The sequence below is a fragment of the Oenanthe melanoleuca genome, chromosome 3 (genome assembly GCF_029582105.1).
Source record: "Oenanthe melanoleuca isolate GR-GAL-2019-014 chromosome 3, OMel1.0, whole genome shotgun sequence".
In the NCBI taxonomy this organism is placed as follows: Eukaryota; Metazoa; Chordata; class Aves; order Passeriformes; family Muscicapidae; genus Oenanthe; species Oenanthe melanoleuca.
The window spans coordinates 67,297,329-67,317,550 of record NC_079336.1 but is presented as its reverse complement, the minus strand read 5'-3'; the positions used below and the strand labels follow the sequence as shown (position 1 = coordinate 67,317,550).

Below are 20,222 nucleotides of genomic sequence, written 5' to 3'. Positions count from 1 at the left end.
GCTGGCTAACAGCTCTCACCAATTCATTTTTCCCCAGTAATGTAGAGTTGCCATTTGTGGGCTTTCCTAATCTGTGGGCTCACCGCAGAATTTGCTTCCCACAGAAGATGGCTGCAGCTCCATGTTCATGCTGCTTTAATAATTTCCTCCTCGGGAGTGAGGGTTTGTTTGTTTGTTTGTTTGTTTGTTTGTTTGTTTAATCATCTCCTGCTCTGTTGTGCTGAGCTCTTTCTCAGTGCCTCACACTCCCCCACTCTGTTCCAGTGCCTGCTGTTATTCTTGGCACCCAAATCAATGCTAACTGGTATATAATCAGCCTGTGTTTTACCGACCAACATTTGTTCCACTGTCAGCTTTCATTTCAGCTTCTGCTCTGATGCCAGTTACTGTTCTGCTCTCTGGTGTAGAGCTCTGATTGCTCTGTGGGGTGCTGTACACCACTCTTTGCGCCTCTTCTCATCAAGTTCTTGTCTGTACCAGGGAAACTTGCTGCCCAGTGTCCCACTCTCACTTCCTCCTAGTCTGTATACTCAGTCCACTTCTACTCTGTACCTGCGTGCCCCATCCTCTTGTCTTTGCAGGTTTCTTAATTTTAAGCATAATATGCTAAAATATTAAATAAATGGCTCTTTAGAGGCACACACAGATTATAAGATGACTCTTCAGGCATTGTGGTATAGAGCCACTTCATTACATTCTGCCTGTGATAATGAAAATGCTAAAAACCTATTTTACTTGCTCCCCACTTATCCAAATTTATATTTTATTGATCACTGGATGCATATGTTATGCTGAACCAATAGAAATGTAGCCACCTAGGCAGTTGTCTATATATTGCCCGTGCTGTGTGGGACCAGATTATGTAAATCAAACTTTGATTTTTGTGAATAAGAGGTCACAATTAAAATAAAGGAAATCTGTGCACACAGGAAAGGGCCATGGTGTTTGGGCTGGTGGGGAAGGGCACAGTGGCCAGGACATTAGATCTAGGGTTGATGTAGCAGGAGAAATGGAATAATGCAGACAGAACAGCTAGGCTCATGTGTCACCCATTCTAGAGTCTAGGAGTCTTTCTTCTCCAGCATCACATAGCTGATAATATCCAGGCAAACTGGAAGGAGGACGCAGAGTTTCACCATCCAGAATGTGAGAAAAGTCTGCAGGAAAGAGCTGAGCATCCAGGAAGGGCACTCACACCAGAGAGCCAATGTAAAGGGAAGCTGAATGCAGTTTTTTTTTTTCTTTAAGTTTCCTCAGTTTAAGAAGCAATGGGGTAAAACACCAATAATCAAATAAATCACAATTCTTTGCTTTTATGAATAAGTAAGAGATAGAAGAGTGACCAGAGGATAAAATATTCTGATAAAGATGCTGAAGTTCATTTTAAAATAATTAAAGATGACAGCCTGGATCCCAAGATAAGGAAAACGATGATATAAAAAGGAACCATCAGCTCAGTAAGAGTCTAGAAGCTCTTTTGTGTGATCTGATGTGTTTTCAAAACTAGACAATACTGTCTGTTGGGCAAACACCAACAGACAGTAAACAAAGCTGTATTTTTTTCAACAGATAAAGTAGATATTGCCTTAAAGAGGGAGTTAATGCTCCTCAATAGACCAAATCCTTCCCTCAAATCATACTCAATGCTGTCTTTAAGATGTTGTCATTTTCTTTTAGCTAAACATGTTTTCTAACTTTACTGGATTAATGTGAGTGTACAGGCACAGAGTGGTCTGCAGAGCTCCTTAAAGAAAAAAAGTGTGTCCTCTGGGATTCAAGCAGCTCCACCTTTAACTGGCCTCAGTGAGGCCAAGCAGCTGATGTAAGTGATGGCAATCAGTGGCTGGGTGGGGAGAGGTTGGTTTGAAGGGCAAGAGCTTCTCCTCTGTGGAGAGATTAAAAGGAATACCATGAAAATGTAAGGAAAAAACCCCACCTGGTAAAACAAGTCCTGACAGCTTTAGCTGTGGAGTGAGGGCTTGCAGCAGAGAGTGCTGGTGGCTCTTTTCAGTGCTGGCAGGTGCAGGAGGAACCCTTGAGCAGCCTTGCAGACACGTTATCCAGGTCAGTGCATCCATGAATGTTCAATGACTCTGGCCTTGCTCCTGGAAAAAGGTAAGACCCAAGTGCATCTTTTGCTCACTGCACCTTTCCTCAGTCCAGGGCCAGAGCTGTGGAGCATCCTGGCCTGATCCAGAGATGCCAGGCTGGTGAAGGGTTGCAACTTGTGCTTGGGGTGGGTCCACCTGTGAAGGACTGAGGGTGATGCTGGGGAGTGAATAGCTGAGATGAGAAGAGAATCAGAGGGCTGTGCTGGAAGCAAGTGTAAGGTAGAAGATCAATTTTCCTTTTAGATTCTCACAAGTTCTGTTTGGAGAACTAGAGAAAAAGGCCAGATTTCCCTGGGACTAAAGGATGAGTTTTCTATCTGAGGGAAATAGCAAGGCAAAGATAAAGTCCTTGTTATGAGAATAGCCAAATACATTCCTTTGATCTAGCTGGGTTTAAACTACATTCATATGTTTATTAGCTTCTTCTTATCTGAGCCATATGCCTTCTTGCAGCTCCATTCCCCTTATCACACAGCAGTGGAAAAGACTCAAAATGACTAAAAAGCATGTCACTCTTTGAAATGCTTCATAAAATCCCAGCTGTCACCCGTATCAATGTCATAAATGATCACTCATCAATGTCCTTAACTGCCTTATGTCCTCCTTGCTTTCCCTTGATTGCCCACTCCTTTCTCCTCCCAGTCTTTCCTTCACCCCTGTGCCCTTCTCTTGTGCTGAACCAACCCCCTTCTGGGGATCCCTTGGGCCCTGCTTTCCTCTGTCCCTGCCCAGTTCACTAAGTGAAACCTATTGGGATGCAAAAGTGCCTTCATGGTGAGTCTCTGAGTTTACAAACCCAGCTGGTCCAGACACTTCCCAGGAGAAGAAATCTCCCCATTGCGATGCCAAGTGAATACCAAAGAGCTGACTGCCATGAGGTGTCAGGCATTAGGGTTGAATGCTTGTGAAATTCCAAAAAATGAAGCAACCTTCAGCAAGATGCAGGCTGTCAGAGACTGAAAGTCTGATATATCTATACTATGCATAATTGTGAAATATTTTTGCATGGGACATCCCCCTGTGGGAAGGTGGAGGTATATGCTGGTGCCCTAACACCTGTAATGATATGGCCTCTGTCCAATCTCCTCCTAAGGCTGGCACTTGGTTGTGTTTAGGTTGAGTGAAATTTCACATGCAACCACTCAAGTGCATTTCCTGCTTGATGGTAACCTGTAAAAGCAGGACATGAGACACCATGATACTTGTGCTGAGAAGATGATCACCTAGGGCTGAGGTGCAGCAGTGTACAAAGCAGCTGGACATGCAGTTTGAGTCTGAGCTGCTATGAAAACCTCTTGAGTCTGAGCTGCTATGAAAACCTCACCCATACTGTGGCTTTTGGAGCACATGGAGGCGTTCTGAGGCTGTGCTTGACCCCACAGTCCAGCAGGAGGCAGGACCTGTAGCTGTGGAGGGGCCAGAGCACCTGAGCACCCCAGTAAGCATGAGCTCAGGACAGGACCCGTCTCTTCTTTCCTGCATAAGTTGCATGTCCCTTGGCACAAGGTGCTTGTCACAGCATTCTGACTGAGGGTGTCCTCTCAAGGCAAAGCACCAAGCCCAGGCTCTGGTGCTGCTCCTGGAGGACCAACACAGGGTACAATGAAAAAGCCCACACGGAGCAGGGGTTTGAGCCTTTTTGAAGGTACCCTGCATGGAAGTAGTGTTTGGCCACCTGCAGTTGCAATGACAGGCCTCCAGCTGCCTGTAGCCCTTCCCTTTGGATTGTTTTCCTTAAGGAAGGTTCATGCTCTGCCTGCATCTCACATGGCCACAGGTGAGGCTTGGAGGAAGCCGTGATGTTGGTAGGGCTCTTCTCTGCCCAAAGGCTAGGAGGTCCCAGGTGGCACCTCATACCAAGCAACACAGCAGAGGAGTCAGTTTTGTTTAGTTTTTTTTTAGTTTGTTTTTTTTTTTTTTTTTTTTTGGTTTTTTTTTTTTTTTAATTGTTGCATCAAACTTCACTGATGGAATTGCCTGAGACATGCTAAATTGCGGCTTTTGTGTGTTTGATTTGTCAAACTCCCCGTCATATGACTAGATTGGGAAAAATACTGCATGGCTGCAGCCTGTCAGAGCTCTTGCTTCTGAGTTTATCCTTAGCTGGCTGTCAGCTACAAACACATCTATTTTATTGGGGTTTTTTTTTCCACTAAAGGATTTTTTTCTCTCCCTAACTTTCTTCATGGGGTAAATAGCAAAGTGATCCACTGGCTCAAGAAGAGATTGCATCCCCAGGATTTTTCTGTATTGCTAAAGTTTCATTTCTGCACTGCTAACCAGGGAAAATACTTGACAGGGAATAAAGGAGGAGGAGGAGGACAACGACACACATAGAAGACAGACTGACACAAGCTCCCATGTACTTCTTTTCTGAGGCAGCTCCAGAAACTGCCCAGCCTTGCCAAGTCTCTCAACCTTCCCAGAGCAGTGCATTAGAGAAGGAAGACAAGTGGGACAGGGTACAGGCAGAACACCAAGGTGTGGCTGCTCTTGTTTCTATGCTCAGCAAGGGCTGCTACAAAAGACAATATGGCAGGAGAGTGTAAACAGGCTTAAACCACTGTTCTGCATCAACAGAGCTACTTCTAAACACTTTTTCTTGCACTAAATCTTCATTAAAAAAAATAAATAACAAAGATGGGTTCATATTAGGAAGATTGCTCAGGACACTTGATGTTAAGGTGGTGTTCGGTCCTTCCTCCAGCCCCATCCAACCTGACATTTGAGTTCACCCTCTTGCCCCCTCTGACAAGGGAAGGAAGCCAGATGAACACAGCATGGTTACAACAGCAGGTTTATTGGCCTGCTCCAGGCTGTGTTGAGATGTTGCTGCATGGATGTTTGACAAGTAATCCACAGAGCCCAAATCCCATGAGTTGTTTCACCTAGCAATCCCTTTTCACACCTTCCCTTTCCAAATAACCAACCTGCCTCTATTTAATTTTCACCCACAGGGCTCAGTTTTGTTGATTTGACCTCAGTGGCAGCCAACAAATCAGCACCTCCCTATCTCTTGGGGTTTCACCTAAATGGAGTTTCCAATGCTCCTGTTTCATTTCCTGAAATGCCTAGTCGTTTTTTCTGGTTCCTGTTGGATTACTGCAGTCCCAGGTGTGGTTGCTTTCCTTCTTCTCTCCTGTGCAATGTTTATTGCTTTTCCACACTGTTCACCTGATAGTTCAGCCTAAGGGCTGGTCACCTGTGCACAAACCATAACAGCTGATACTTCCTCCTAAAGACTGTGGAGTGCAAACCCTTTATGGCTGTATTTAAGTTTGTCACTTTCAAAAAATGGTGGTTTCAATTTTCTTTTCTACCAAAACACTAAGGCTGAGTGAAAGAAAAAAGGCAAAATACTGAATCCTGTGAACTCTGTGTGCAGAATGCCAGTGTCTCCCAAGCTGTTCAGCTGGCATTAACAGTACACCCAGATTCAAGGTTTTACACATTTGCAACTTTTTTTTTGCTAAAAAATACTGCCTTCAAACCCAGACCAGACTTCATAATAAATATCTGGTGTTGACTGGAAGAAGTAATGCTTTTTCAGACACTGTCAGCTCTAAGCTTTCATCAGCTCATCAGTCGGGCAATTTGCTTTTTATACTCTGTACAGCCTCACTTGCTCTCTGTGCCCTGTGTTTGCTGTGGGACAATCTGTACATCACCTGACAGAGAGATCACCAGGGCTCTTGGACAGAAGAATCCACTGCTTTGATTGTTGGTCCTGAAGACAGCAAAAGAGAAGCCACTCTCTTTGGACTTCCTGTCCATGTCTGCAGCAACCTGGCATGCTGGTTTACTTTCTAATGTGTTTGGGCATGAGTTCTGCACAAAGAGTTGGTAGAGCTGGGTGAGGTCCTATGGGAGCAGATGGTGGAGCAGGAGTCTGAAAGCTGAGCTTACAAGCTGAAGGAAGCAGGAGAGGAGAAGAAAGGCACAGGATGGGACTTCAAGGGAAGAAAGACTTGAAATAGGGTCCATGCCAGAAGGGGCCATAAGGAAGTAAGACACAGAGAAAAGCTGAGCAATGATTCAAACTTTTTTAGATCTTTAGACTTTAATTCTCTACAATTTACTTTTGCCAGTGGCAGCTTCTGGAAGAAAAGTGCATGAATCTTGTTGCTTTTCTTCATAGGAGGATGCAGTTTTGAGAGTCAAACCTTGCAAAACCCATGTTCTAAGCCTCTAAGAGAGGGAGCTGTCTGGCAGTTAAATGCTGACATCAGGCAAGAAGCTGCCTTCAGGCACTGAGCTCCTGCCTAAATCACTGCTTTTGACACTGTGACAGCTCTTGGGAACAAAGAGTGGCCTCATTCTAGAATTACCATGTATAATCTCCTAGTAAGTGTGGTGTATTTGCTTCTGCAAGCCACAAGCAGAGCCATAAATAAAAAGTTTTGCCTGAGTACATGGACCATGAGTAATGAGCATCCACCACTCCGTGTGACACAGCCTGCTGGAGTCTCCTTCTCCCACAGCATGAGCTGCACCCAGCTGTTTGTGCAGAGGCCAAAACACCTCATTTTGCTGTGTGAACAAATACTGTAATTTATTCCCCCTATTTTTGGATATAAACCTTACAAAGACACTCAACACTCCAACACACCACTGCTAAATAGCTAGGAACTGAGCTTTAAATCTACAGGTGGTGCCTAGGTGAGGTGGCACTGGGCTATGAGAGGACTGGTGCTCCCTTGCACAATGCAAATCCTGCAACCCTTTGCGGCTCTCACTGCTAGTTTGCCTACAAGACTTGGATTAGTTCAAGTCTCACCATGCCCAGAGCACATCTGCAGTTACAGAACTCTATCACTTGTTCAAGTTGGCATAATGTAAGTGCTCTATAAGGAGAAATCTCACCTCTCTGAAGCTGACCATGCCATGAATGGATGGTGTGACATTTCAATTTCTCTTTATCCTCCACCTATAAAAGGAGAGAAAGCAAAAGTCCCTCAACACCAGATTTCTGTGGTGGTAAATGTACACCTATTTTTTATGTACTCAGACATCACAGTGTGAGTGTGCAGAAAAACACAAAAGAAGAAACAGTTTTCCTTTCATGAAAAAAAAAACAAACAGAAACAGTGTGGTCAGACAAGACAAGGAAGGTGAGATAAAATGCTGAATAGCTATATTAAGCAAGCTCCTGCTTTTTTCAGTGTACAAATGGGTCCCACAGGAAAAAGCAAAACAAAAAGCAAGTGGAAACCTGTAATTCAATACACTGTTTGAAAAAATGACCTCAGCTGTAATGTTTCCTAGCATCCAGATAGTCCAACCAATATTACAAGACCATTAATGTCATGGGCTAAGTTTTATTTTACTCATAATCCAAGAAAAGGGAATGAAAAAAGAGATTTGTCGCAGGTGTGTTCAGTGGAAATTCTCTACAAAGGTAAATGGCTGATATGGCAGGAGATGGTCAGGCTTAAATTTATAACACTCTCCCTAGAACTGGATAATGTCTGCACTGCCAATGCCTGCAGCATGCTGAACATTTGGCACGACAGGTAAAAGTGATGCAGCTGAATCTACAGTGAAACAGCATTTTGGAAACTGCTTTCAGCGTAGGAAATCATGGATTTGAGTGACAGGACTGGATCAACAGAAGGGCTCGGGCAAGAGGCATGGAGAAGTTCTGTGTGGGTCTGGTTTGTCTGTTCATCCCTTGCCTCCTCTGTACAGTCAGCATCACACAAGGCATTCTCTCATATAACAGATTATTCTCTGCTCCCTACAGTCTGGGTGGGATTGCTAATGGCATGGGGTTCTTCCTCCTGGTTTGATGGCTGAGCAGAAAAGGAAAAGAAAGAAATACTTCAATCTGAAAGGAAAAGTTCAGCTTTGTGGGTTCTTGACAAGACAGTTTGGCATGAAAAGTAATCCTGTTGTGAAGGGGAGCTTTTAATCACTCCTTTCTTGATTAAATTTTAAGAACAGATTAGTGCAATTATAAATTTGATCTTTTAAAATTAATTAAAGGAATTTAAAAATATATACTATTTAAAGAAACCATTTCTGATACAAAATTGTTCTTAATCCCATTTTTTTCAGTGTGCTCAAAACTAGCCACTTAATTTGACCAAAAGTGATGGATGAAGTTCTCCTGAGTCATCTCTGAACACTGGAATGGCTGTGTGAGGTATCAAATAGCAGTGGCTGCTTTCATTCCTATTGTATTGGCCCACCTGACCAAAAATGAGTATGAGTGCCTCTTCTCTGGATGCAAATATTTTTTTTCCTCCTTTGCAGAAAGAGTAAGGAAGCGCATTAACTGAGCATGGCCACACTCTTGAGGGAGTATGTTGTCACCAGTCTGTATCTTCTCCCAGCTTTCCAGTGCACCAGTGTTAGCAGGTATGAGCCAAGTCTTACCTGAGCACTTTGAACACCTTGCTGTTCCCTGTCCTTATCCTCAGAAGGTGACACCTGCAGTGGGCAGAGGTTTGGTCTTGCACCTTACCTGAGTGCTTTCATCCTCCAGCAGGTCCTCAGTACCAGTCTGGGACCAGAGCCTTCACACCTTGACTTCTCTCAATTAGTTGAGCATACCTGATGCCACAACTTGCTTTCCAGGTAGATAGTTTTACTCGTGAAAAAAAATAGTGCTGCTGTCCTCATCACTTTGGAGGACAGCTGTGTATCCACCTTCACTTAGCCCAAATGTTGTAACACATTTTCTTATATAAATGGGTTTTTATCTTCAAGTAATCGATAGGCTGAAGTTTTAGATGCTCTTATCCTATCAGCCTTCACCAGACACATAAGTTACCTTTTAGTTTAAATATTGGAGGGATGATTCTTGTCAAAATGTTGCCAGACTGCTCAGTGATTGCCCAGGCCAGCACTGCCCTGGTTTCACTTTCAAAGGCTCTCTGTCCTTCTGGTGTTTGGGTCAGTGCTCTTTTTCAATTTTAGCATGGATTTTGCATTCTGTTTGATCTGTCAACAGTTTTTCCATCCTTTAATAGCAGTTAAGACACTCTTCTCACACTCAGACACACGCCCCAAGCCCCACACCTGTTTATCACAGGTAGGCTGAGCAGCCACCTTAATTTTCTTTTCCCAGAAGAGCATGGCTCAAAATCTATGGAATATGGAAGTAACTTGGAGATCAGTGGAAGTCACGTATTAGCTCTACTTTTTTTTTTCTGTGTTACTTACTATTCATAGATTAATTGCATCTACCTAATAAGCATGAAGAAGTTCTCCTACTGGGGAAAAAAAGGAGATCAAAACATGCAGTTAATGTAAAAATCTGGAAATCAATATTAAGAAACTGGGCTCATGTGTACATAGTGCATAAAATGGCGTGTGAAAATAGGATTTATAAATCCTATTAGCTCTTGAGAAGTAGATCTGGGATTGCACTTTCCATTGCTAATTTCATTTTTTATGTCTACATATCATTAAACAAAGATATTTTCAAGTGCCTCAAGTAAGAAAGCAGCCTTAGGTTCAGAAGCTGCAGACCAATTGTGATTTTCAGAAGTCTAAATTATCTATTGAGTGTCTAATGAAGATTTAGAATAACAAACACTAACAAACAATTTGATCTATTTAATATGTGGAAACTCTTTCACAAACCCCCCTTCCACTAATACAAGAAGAAAAAAGTCATAACACACTGGGGTAGCATTTTCAGTTTGCCATAAATCTGGATTTATTAATGTATTAGGATTTCATTTTTTTTCTTTAATTGTTACTCTTGAAATTAAAAAGAAAAAGGTGGGCCTTGGCTGAACCACCGGCTGGTGAAAGGCAGAAGAGATCAGCACTTTGCACAGGTGTGAGGTTATCTGTTGTAATTACTGATAAATAGAAAGGGGAGGGATGGAGTGCCCCTAGTTAGTAATGGGGTTTCCTGCTAGGTTGTCTGCAGCCATGCCTAAATCAAGGGAAGGATGAAGATAAGCAGCTCCTTTGTGTGCAGAAAGGATCTGCCATTGTCACAGGGAATTTCAGGTCACATACCATAGGGCTGTCCCTGCCTAAGGCAAAACACCTGTCAAACCCCCAAATACTACTTTTCCAAACAAGATGTTGCCACTGGCTCAGGATTATTCTGTGTTTGCTAGACAGAATTATCTCTAAGAACACATTTCTACTTAAAAATTAATTTCTACAGCTGCCTATGAGCAAAGCATGATCACACTACAGTTTTGTGGAGGAGAAGAATGTGATTCTTGAAAAAAACAAGAAGAGCTCAGGGATAATACTCAAAAGGTAAATGTGCTGCAGGAAACTGAGGGAGGGTTATGTCACAAAACCCCCATATTAACAAATATTTTAAAAATAATTATTTTGATATTTAAATATTGTAATTGCTTTAGAATGGTTATGCCCACAAGTACTTATTTAACATATTGTTATCCCTATTAACACACATAAATTACATATATATATAAATATATATGTCATTGGTATTCTTTACTTTTTATTTTCCCTATATTTTACTTATTTAGAATCTAAAGACTGACATTGGATAATAGAAGCATGAACAGTTTATTTAGTCAAGATACTAAATTGACCAATACCATTATGGACCTGTTTCATATTCCGTAAATAATATTTAATTTTAAAACAACAACAGGAGTCCATGATCAATGAATATTAAAGACAAAGAGAGGGATTGAAATCTGATTAATTTATGGATTTATATTTTGTCTCCTGAGGGGAATCACACAGTACACTGCTCTGATGTGCATTGTAGCACTCTTCAAATACCTGTTTGTGACAATTGAGAAGCTACCTGTTCCTGGACCAAAGGATGTATAAGCAGAGAAACATCATGTGAGCAGAAAGAAAATGCTCTTTCTGTACAGGTTAATAATACCACCACTGCAGGAATAAAACCACCTATTATAGAGTTATTGCTCCTTTGTACTATGCTTTGTTCAAAAGAATTTACTAAAAAAATTTATATGGCAGGGAAAATATATTAAATTTAATCTATTTGCTTATTGCAGCTGAGGTTAAAGAGGTAACATGATCATGGTCCATAGGTAGGTTAATAAGAAAGGGATTTGAATACTTAGGGAGAAAAGTTTACCGAAAAAAAAAAAGGAAATCTTTGGTGGTTTAGTTAGATAATTTAGATAAACTATCACATCTCTATTTTCTGACAAAATGGAAGTCAGAGAACTTCTGCAACTTAGCCTGTAATCTACTAATATAGATGTGAAGCAATTCTGAAATCCTCTTCTTATCTCATGATTGTTCAAAGAAATATTAAGTTGTTAAACTAATGACATCAGGAATAATGTAAACACGAGCATCCAAGTAGAAAAATCATTTGTCTCTCCAACTTAAAGCAGAGTCTTCAAAGACTGTCCTTTAATTCAGGTTTATTTCTGAACTAAGCTAAGCTGTCATTCTTCTGGCTGAAGTGTCTCCCTGCACCTTCAAAACCTGCATTTCAGGGATTCATGAGAAGCATTGAAGGCCAGGAGAAATGTTAGTATAGAAAAGCACAAGAAAATTTGTAAACTTCATCAAGTGGCATTTTCAGAAGTCTGCTCAGGTCATGAAGAGCTCTTGTTCACAGTCTCTTTCAGAGCTGTGTACTCAGATAAACAACACACAGATGAAAATCTGGGTTTGTTTACTCTCCTGCAGGCTGGTGGCTGAGGACAAGTCCCCAGAGACATGCTAGTAGATTCTGAAACAACTGGATAAAGAAGAAATGCAAGTGTGTTCCCTATCTGGTGTCTCATTTGTATGGGATTACTTGCATACATTTAACTCTCCCTGACACCAACATCTTTCCCATGATCAACCCAGCACTCTCTTTTCTCCCTTCTTGGCACAAGAAGTCAAGCAACTTTAAAACCTATACCTGTTAATATAGCTCTACAAAATTGTTTCCAAAATGTACTGTTGTAGATCCTAAACATGACATGTACTTCATCTTAGTCAGATGGATGGAGAATAAATCCAAGCAACTCCAAAACTTACTGTAGGTTGTTTTCATTAAATGTAAATTGCATATCTCTGATGGGCAAGGTCTGGCAGAAAGGTTTTTTCTGTCATATACAAACTACAGTCCCATTGAATGTATACTTTAAGATGTTTTATGCCAAAAGTTATTCTTTATGCAGGTCTGCAGCAGACAATTTGTGTTTATTTGTGGCCAGGATGATTTCTCTATCTATTTTCTGAAAGTTCAGATTATCAGGCTAGTCTCTTGTGGAAGTGCAACCTCTGCATGACACATTTTCAGTCAGATACATATGGTCTGAATCTAATTAAACACCTGCTATCTGTACTTCTGTTAAAAGTGACTCCCTGATGTTTCTTGCTATCTTTCATTTTCAATCATGTGAACTCAAAAGGAATTGGCTTCTCTCTCTTTGATATCATACAATTTATATTCGTGCCTTGCAGAATGATTATCTGCAGAAATGATGTGATTGGTCTGAAAATTGCACCTAACTCATGAAAGCTGCAATTGATTTTAAAATGGTGACTATTCTCACTCACTGTGATCTCTGATCAGGCTTGAATACAGTGAACTTTGTCTAAATTTGCTGGGCATCTCTGATAAAAGTGTTTCACTAATAGGAAGCTACAGTTATAATTTGTAAATTTTAATGGGTCTGTAACATCCCATGATATCACTTTGGATCTCCTGTGGAAACTAATGAGAATTGCTTTGAGACAATAAGAAGCTCCCTAAGACTCTCTGCAAAGACTCATGCAGCTTGTGAAGATGGCTGAGTTGTATGAACACCCACAGTGCACAAATAAATACTATTCAGATAAAGTGTTTCTGCACAGATCTGCTCTAATCTCCACCAGAGGCAATCATTGCCTGCCATACTTCAGATCTTCAGCCTCCTTTGTCCTACTCTTGCCTCTAGCATCAGCAGCTATATACACCTGTGAGAGAGAAAAATGTGTTAATCTCAGCCCACCTGAATCTTGAGTCTTGAAGAGTTTTGCAGAGGAGCTCCAGTCAACACAAACTAGTTCAACATAATTGTTAAGGCTGGCCAAAAAAGCTTCAAATGCAGTTTATTTTTATCCAAATGCCAGTTTGACTTACAGTTTTTGCAAACGTACCTTACCCACTGCAGACAGTGGAGATTGGCATGGAGTTTTGTATGGATTAGGGGATCATGGAATAAAAGGTAATATCTGATGTGAGTTTGGCAGATGAGAACTGAGGATCTCCTAGCCTGAAAATTTGTATGCAATTTGTTGTTGCACAGTCTTTCTATTTCCACCCAAAGTACCATTTAAATGAAGGCTACGTTAAGGCATCCATAGGCAACACAACATTGCAATTTCATGGTCTCTCACAATGTCAAGGTTTTCTATATGATAGTGTTTGCAAAAATAGTACTATCTGAATGCATTATTTTAGCAGCACAGAGGCTACTGATGCTGCAAAACCTCCTTCAGAGTGGTTTTCAATCTACTGCTGGTTCCAGGCTAGATTAGAGTTTGAAGCATTTTGGGGCAAAGCAAAATAGTTTGCAACTATAGCAGCTCCTCCATACTGCACACACCAGTGCCTCCAAAGTAGAAATTAATATTTCTGTGGCATTAGAGAGCTCTAAACCATTAAGCTCTATGGTTTTCATGTTCACACTATTAGCCTGATGAAACATGTGGGAGGAAAATCCTGAATACCAAGGGACCTCTGCTCACTGTTACCTGCTGTTAACTGTTCCAGTGAGAAGGAGCAGGTGGGTCATAAGGACTAGCCTGGGTTTTTGAGAGCAGTCACTGCTGTGGGAGCAAACACCCTTTGCAGCTCCGTGTTCAGGCAGATCCAACCCTGAATCTCATCAAATGCAGCTTATTCGTGCAAAGAGTTACACTAGGTGACTTGTAGCACTTCACAGTCATCTGAGGCTGAGGCAGTGACAGGAAAACTGTATCCTCTGCAGCATTAATCTGCTTGAGCCATGAGCTCATCCTTTCTGACTCATCTGCTGAGTGCTTTCCAGTTCCTACAACTTGCACAGCCTCGGTTCACTCGCAAGCAGGTTCATCCCATGATCTGAAGGAGGAAGGTCCTGTGCAGAGCACTGCCTATAAACACATGCCACCACCCACAAGACAGTGTGCAGCAAGCACTCCATGATAAAGCTGCAAGAAGAATAGTAACTCTCTCCATTCTTCATTTCCAAACATTTTTCTTTCCAAACCCCTATTATACTCTGGAGTATAATAATTTTAAGTGAAACATCTCCCCACACCATACTGAACAGTCACTACTACACAAGTAACCCAAAAGTTAATTAAATTGTGCTTAATCAAAAAGTAAAACATCTTTGTCCGGGATTTGTCAGTCATCTGCTTCATCTATTGAATTTCTTGCTTGGAAGACTGCACTGTCTCCAAATTCCTGCTCCTGCTTCAGAGCACCATGAAGAAAGGCAATAAAATTCATCCAGGTGTATAATAATCTGTGCTATAGGCAGATAATTACCATTATACTTTTAAATATCTTTCTGTCTTTATACAGAACACATTAAACTCAACATTAGGCATTATTTTTATATTATGAAAATCAATGAAAACCTAGTGCAAGTATGGGTTTATACTGGCATGAAATAACCAAAAGAGTCTCACAAGACTCCTTTTGATAATACAACTTTTTAAATTCTTTACTTCACTCCAACATAGCTCTTTAACTTCATCCTCCCTCAGATAATGCTATTTGAGTAAAGGGCTGTTTTCATGAAAGATCTTGTGACAAGAGTTATATTAAAATGACACCACTAACAGAAAGGCAGCATAGTCCTTTCTTTTGCATGCAATGTTTGCAGTTCAAAACCTTTGAGTTGATTATATATTTTGGAACTGGTTTGTTTCAAGGTTTAAAAATCCCAGTGTTTTGCTTTCTAATGCCTTAAAATAGACAGAATAGTTTAGCTTAATGATCCCTCAGAGGCTGAGGTTTATTCAGTTAGACTCAAAACTATATCCCCACAAATTTCAGGGGAAAGTGGGCTGGGATGTTCACTATTCAGAGAGAAGCTGAGATACCCTTCCAAGGAGTTTGTGTGACCCAGCACTCAACAGGTTTGGTCTTGAGGAAATAAAACCTCAAACTTTTCATTCAGTTGCAAATGGACCTGTAGAAGAGAAGTGCTGAAAAGCAGGACTCCCCTGGCAGAAATAACCAGCATTCGGCCTAGGCAGAAGAGAGGGACCCTGCATAAAAAGATGCTTACTGCACACATCAATTCTGATTCATCCCACAGAAGTGTGGAGAGACATTTCAGCAGGTATTATTAGGATTTGTCTTGGTTTGCAGACCTAACCACAGTCCAACTACTAGGAGTGCACTGGTTTTATTTCAGGCAGCAAGGAGAACTTGACAAGTAACATAGAGATCATGTATATTGAAAAATAAACAGTTTTATGAATCCCAGTAAGAACAAGTAAGAGTCTTCAAATGAAAATAAAATATTTGCTCAGGAATATATCTTATCTCTGTCTGTTTCCTGGGATTTCTATCCATATCAGTGTGAACACCATATTATGAATGGTCATTAGAACCTGCTCATCCATTTTATTATTGTGAGCTATAAGTATAGTGATGTTTCTTACATACAGAAAAATACACACCTTCTACAGTGCCTTTTTTTTTTTTAGAAGATGAGAAATTATCACACGTATTCCAGTTTAACAAAAATGCTGAGATAAAATAGAATTCTGTAGTTTATTTTATGGGGTCCAACACAAAAGATGTTGAAGCTGGAAAGTCTAAAGTTTTAGGACATAGAAAACTGTGTGAAGAAACAAATGGACACTGTAGGCTTCAGCCTTCATACCAGTTTTCAACTGGTTTCAGTTTTCATGGTTTTTAGTTGCTATGTGCCTGGGTTCAAATACCAAAAAGGTGCATTGAAGTAGACTAAAATCTGGCACATTTAGAAACAAGTAGCATGCAGGGGATTTGGCATATTTGGAAGTAATAATCAAAATCACAGCAGAGATTATGGTTTCTGTGCAGTGATGTAAATGTGATTGTCAGTTTCTGAGCATTATCTTGAAAACTCTGATGAGAAAAATATCTAAAGCAAGGAAAAATACTCGCAAGTTCTCTTAAAGTTATTCCCAAGACTTTAAGGTTGCAAAATCACCTCTGCAGAGTTATTTGACTCCATGTGTAGGAGCCATGACACAGACATCTGTCATATCCACAGGTGGTCCTCCCATTAATAGTAGTATCCTTTTTTTTTACTCCCCAGGTTACTTGTCTCTAAACAATGATTATGATAATTTTTGCTTGCCCAGATTAATACTACTGTCAGAGCAAAAGTGAAAGAATTTACAGAACACAAACCACAGAAAATCATGGAGTATGTTGTATTTGTTCCTGCTCCTTTGCCACAGTTCACATTCTCTCTGTGTTCAAGGATTATAAGTTTAAGACAACTGATTAGCAATACTGAAAAGGTTAATATTCCATGCTAATGCTTATTCACAGGTTTTATGCAACTTAAATATGCAAAGTAAATCTATGTATGTATTTGTTCAGATAAATCAACCAACAGCTATGTGATACTGAAAATTGGAGCCTAAGAGCAGTTCAGCAGTGTTTGAGGAGGATATAGGATATCAGAGGAGTCTGTATCCTACTGGCAGATCACCTAAATCCTCCTGATGAGCCACATCAGCCTTTGCTCAATCTGTTCCAGATCCCTGTTGGAGCAAAAGAGGCACAAGAGCCCTGGGGCACCTGGAGTACAGCCTTGAGGTCCCACAGCAGCACATAGCACATCTGCCAGAGCTCTGCTGCTCACTTTGCAGCCTGCTGGGTGTTTGTTACCTCTTCCCAGGTAATGAGGAGAGCTGTGTTTTCCCTGGTGACTTCTGCACTTCCTGTGTAATATCTCTGTGTGTCTCCTCTGTCTGACAAGCTTCTGTCCCCTGTGGCCAGCACTGCACAAAATGAGTGTGTGAAAAAAGAACTCTTGGCCTGGTCTTACAGCTTTGAGATGTGTGGGAGTATTTCTGCAGAAAATTGCAGGCAAGGCAAAACATAATCCCCTCCAATCACAGAATGGTTGAGGTTGGAAGGCACATCTGGGGATGATCTAGTTTAGTTTAGCCTCCTGCTCAACAAGGCTTTCACTACAGCAAGTTGCCCAGGACTATGTCCAGATTTGGGACAGTTTTTAAAATAAAGAAATAAAGGCCAGAATAGTAGTTTCCAACATCTTTCAGAATAGAAGAGACAGTCTACAGAACCCCAGCAGTGTATCAGACCATGCTCTTCAAGGACACAGAGTGTAAAATAAATCAAACACCTATATTCTGTGTAGGTAATCTGTACTGACCCATAAACTCACCTGAAAATAGGATGGTTCAATGTGCATTCTGCCCTAAAGATCTGTTTAGACAGGGAGAAAAGGCAAGGAGCTCATATCTAGAAAAATTAATTGGAAGAATTAAAGACCCTATTCTCCACAAGGCAAAGGGTTTTCTCCACAAACTAATTTCAGCACAATGAAAAGACTGACTGAAATACACTGATCCTTCTGAAAGTGTGGAGGACCTCTTGCAAAGAGCCAGCATGAAGGAACTGCATTGTGTCATTTTCCTGTTGTCAGGGAAATGCAAAAGTATGTCCAAGTGTTTCTGGAAATTGAAGCAGTTTTTCTACCACATTGGCATAAAAATACATTCTCCTAAGCATTTATAAAAAGGCACTTGCAAACAAGAAAAGTGTTTCTCAAAACTTGCATCCTATGAAAAAGATACTACATGGTATCCTGGAGTGTGTAGAACAGTTTAATTATGAACTGAAATGACTGTGTTTTAGAAAAAACACCTTTGTCTTCTTTCTTGCCATGAGATGTTGTCCTGCCTTATCAAATGAAAAGACCACTTCATCCATTCTTTTCAGCATATTTCACAGATATTCCACCCATTCTTAGTTATTTTGGGGTGGGGAGGGGCTGTTTGGGGTGTTTGTTCACATTTTAAAGTTGTAAAAAATTGTATTTTAGTAATATTAAATGTCAGTCAGTATGTTCTTTAATTTTTGTTGTTCTTTATAAATGAAGAAACAATCTTCTTTCTGTGGAGAAGAAAGATGTTTTAAATTCCAAACATTGTAAGGCTCCAAAGAATCAATCCAGGAGATAAACCAACAAATTCTTCTGAAGACATTATTGTTACTATAGAAACATGTCTACATCCAGAGCTTCACTGAGGTAAGAAGGGAGAATTTTCTTCATTAATCATTTTTACTCTCCTGTCACAGCTTGGTCGATGAGGGTGACAGTAACCACAGGGCAGAGAAGCACCAAGGCAAAAGCATCTCCTGCCCTCTTCAGTAAAAACAGCAGAGCAAGATGCAAGGTGCTGTTCAGAGCTGGGGCTGAGGGGGCCTTTCCATCAGCCACCAGGTTGTGTGTTACAGATGCCAAAACTCTCCTAGTCATCTTCTGGTAAAAGAAATCTACAATTGTGCAGTTATAACTTCAAGATTAAAAATGTCAACCTGTGGCCTTTGCAAACCTGCAGTGTGGTCATGCCCCTGCTTTCTTGCATCCTCATTCCAAAATTATTTTTTTCAATTTGATGTTTTCTTAAGCAGACATTTGTTAGCTGGTGGGTTGCACTGCTGCAGGAAGTCACTGTGGCAAGTACTGTGGCATGAATTTTTGAATTGAATGGATAATATTATTACTAAAGTTTTATCTAATGTAAGAACACGAAGATGTAACAAAATCCCATGCTTTGGAGAGCATGGATGCTTTCCTCTGCCATTCCACCACTGCTCTCTTTTAGATTTTAATAACATTGCACATATGCCTCCACCTTCCCTGTTGTCATTTCTTCATGAGCCATTGAAGGCCGTCCTCTACATAGGCAAAACATCCCCAGGAGCCAGAACTGGGCTGTTATTTCCTCTAGATATCATTCCAGTGATTTAGTTCCAAACAACAGGATGTGAGCCAGGTTGTTGGCCAAACAGAACATAGAAAGGCAGGAGGTGCCTGGGGTGTCATGGAGACCTCCAGTGGTTTTACTTCTGTCTCTCTACAGCCGTTCCCAGAAGCACACCATGCCGAGATGAACATCAATAGGGTTGGTACCCATGGCATTCCTAGCTGGGAGCAAAAGCTTCCTTGCTGAGATGACAGCCATGCTCTCTGGCCACTACATTCCCTTGGCTGCAGTTTGTTTGGTTTAGAAGTCAGGGAGGAGCTAAGACACCCAAAAACATGCTCGTTGAACTTTCCATTAAATTTCTCATGCTCCCTGCAAAGTACCACAGAAAATCTCATGTGAGTGTAGGAAAGGATTTTCATGTACAGATCCTTGGGACAAAGTTAGAAAGGAGAGGGCACTTGCAATGGCCATTTCTGACCCAGTATCTCCCACCTTTTCCAAGCAGCCAGGCCACATCCACATGCTCATGACTTCATTTTGACAGACACACAGCAGCAGGTGTTGAGGAGGAACTCTGCCCTGCACTGCACCCAGTGTGTCCCCAGCCTGGTGCTGCTGGAGCCCAGGACTCCCCCTGGACCTGCCCAGCCCAGGCACATCACATCCCAGGGTCACCTGGACCACTAAGGGCAGCATGCTGCTCCAGAGGAGGCTCCTCTCCACCCACCATGAAGAAGGTAAAATTATGTAAAATTATCCAAAAACTGACACAATTTCAACCAGAGTTAAATTTTCTTGAAAGGCCCTTTACAGGGTTTAATAAAGATTAAAGCAGTAGACTGTCTGAAAATCTATTGCCACAACTACAGAAGTTAATACAGAGTACCTTCTCTACTGAGATATTTCAAGAACATCAATTTAAAATGCAATTGGAAAGATGATTTAAGTTCCCTATGGATATTCAGAGAACTTTCTAAGGAGATCTGCCATGGAGAAAACCCATTAACTTTTATATCAGACTCTCTAGGAATCTCCCATAAATTGATTAGCATTCAAACCAGAAAGTACATGACTTTGTTTCCTCTGAGGAGTTTATTTCTAGCCCTCCCCTGCCTCTTAGTCCTAAAATGCCTTTAGAAACTAATCTAAAAAGATACTAAAAATTGGGTTTCTGCCAAAGTCATAATTAATAGTCAAGCAACCAGACTAACATACTCGCCTCACTTTTTTGTTTTTAAT

At 41.0% G+C, this 20,222-nt stretch overlaps 1 long non-coding RNA gene across 1 annotated transcript; it reads left to right on the top strand.

The window, feature by feature from the left end:
* Window positions 1–5,005: 5,005 nt before the first annotated feature.
* LOC130251282 (uncharacterized) lies at window positions 5,006–20,211 on the top strand. The gene is made up of 6 exons (XR_008840123.1): window positions 5,006–5,225; window positions 8,169–8,256; window positions 8,367–8,471; window positions 16,778–16,918; window positions 18,149–18,298; window positions 19,528–20,211. It is a non-coding gene; the product is annotated as an uncharacterized LOC130251282 (long non-coding RNA).
* The last annotated feature ends 11 nt before the right edge of the window (window positions 20,212–20,222 follow it).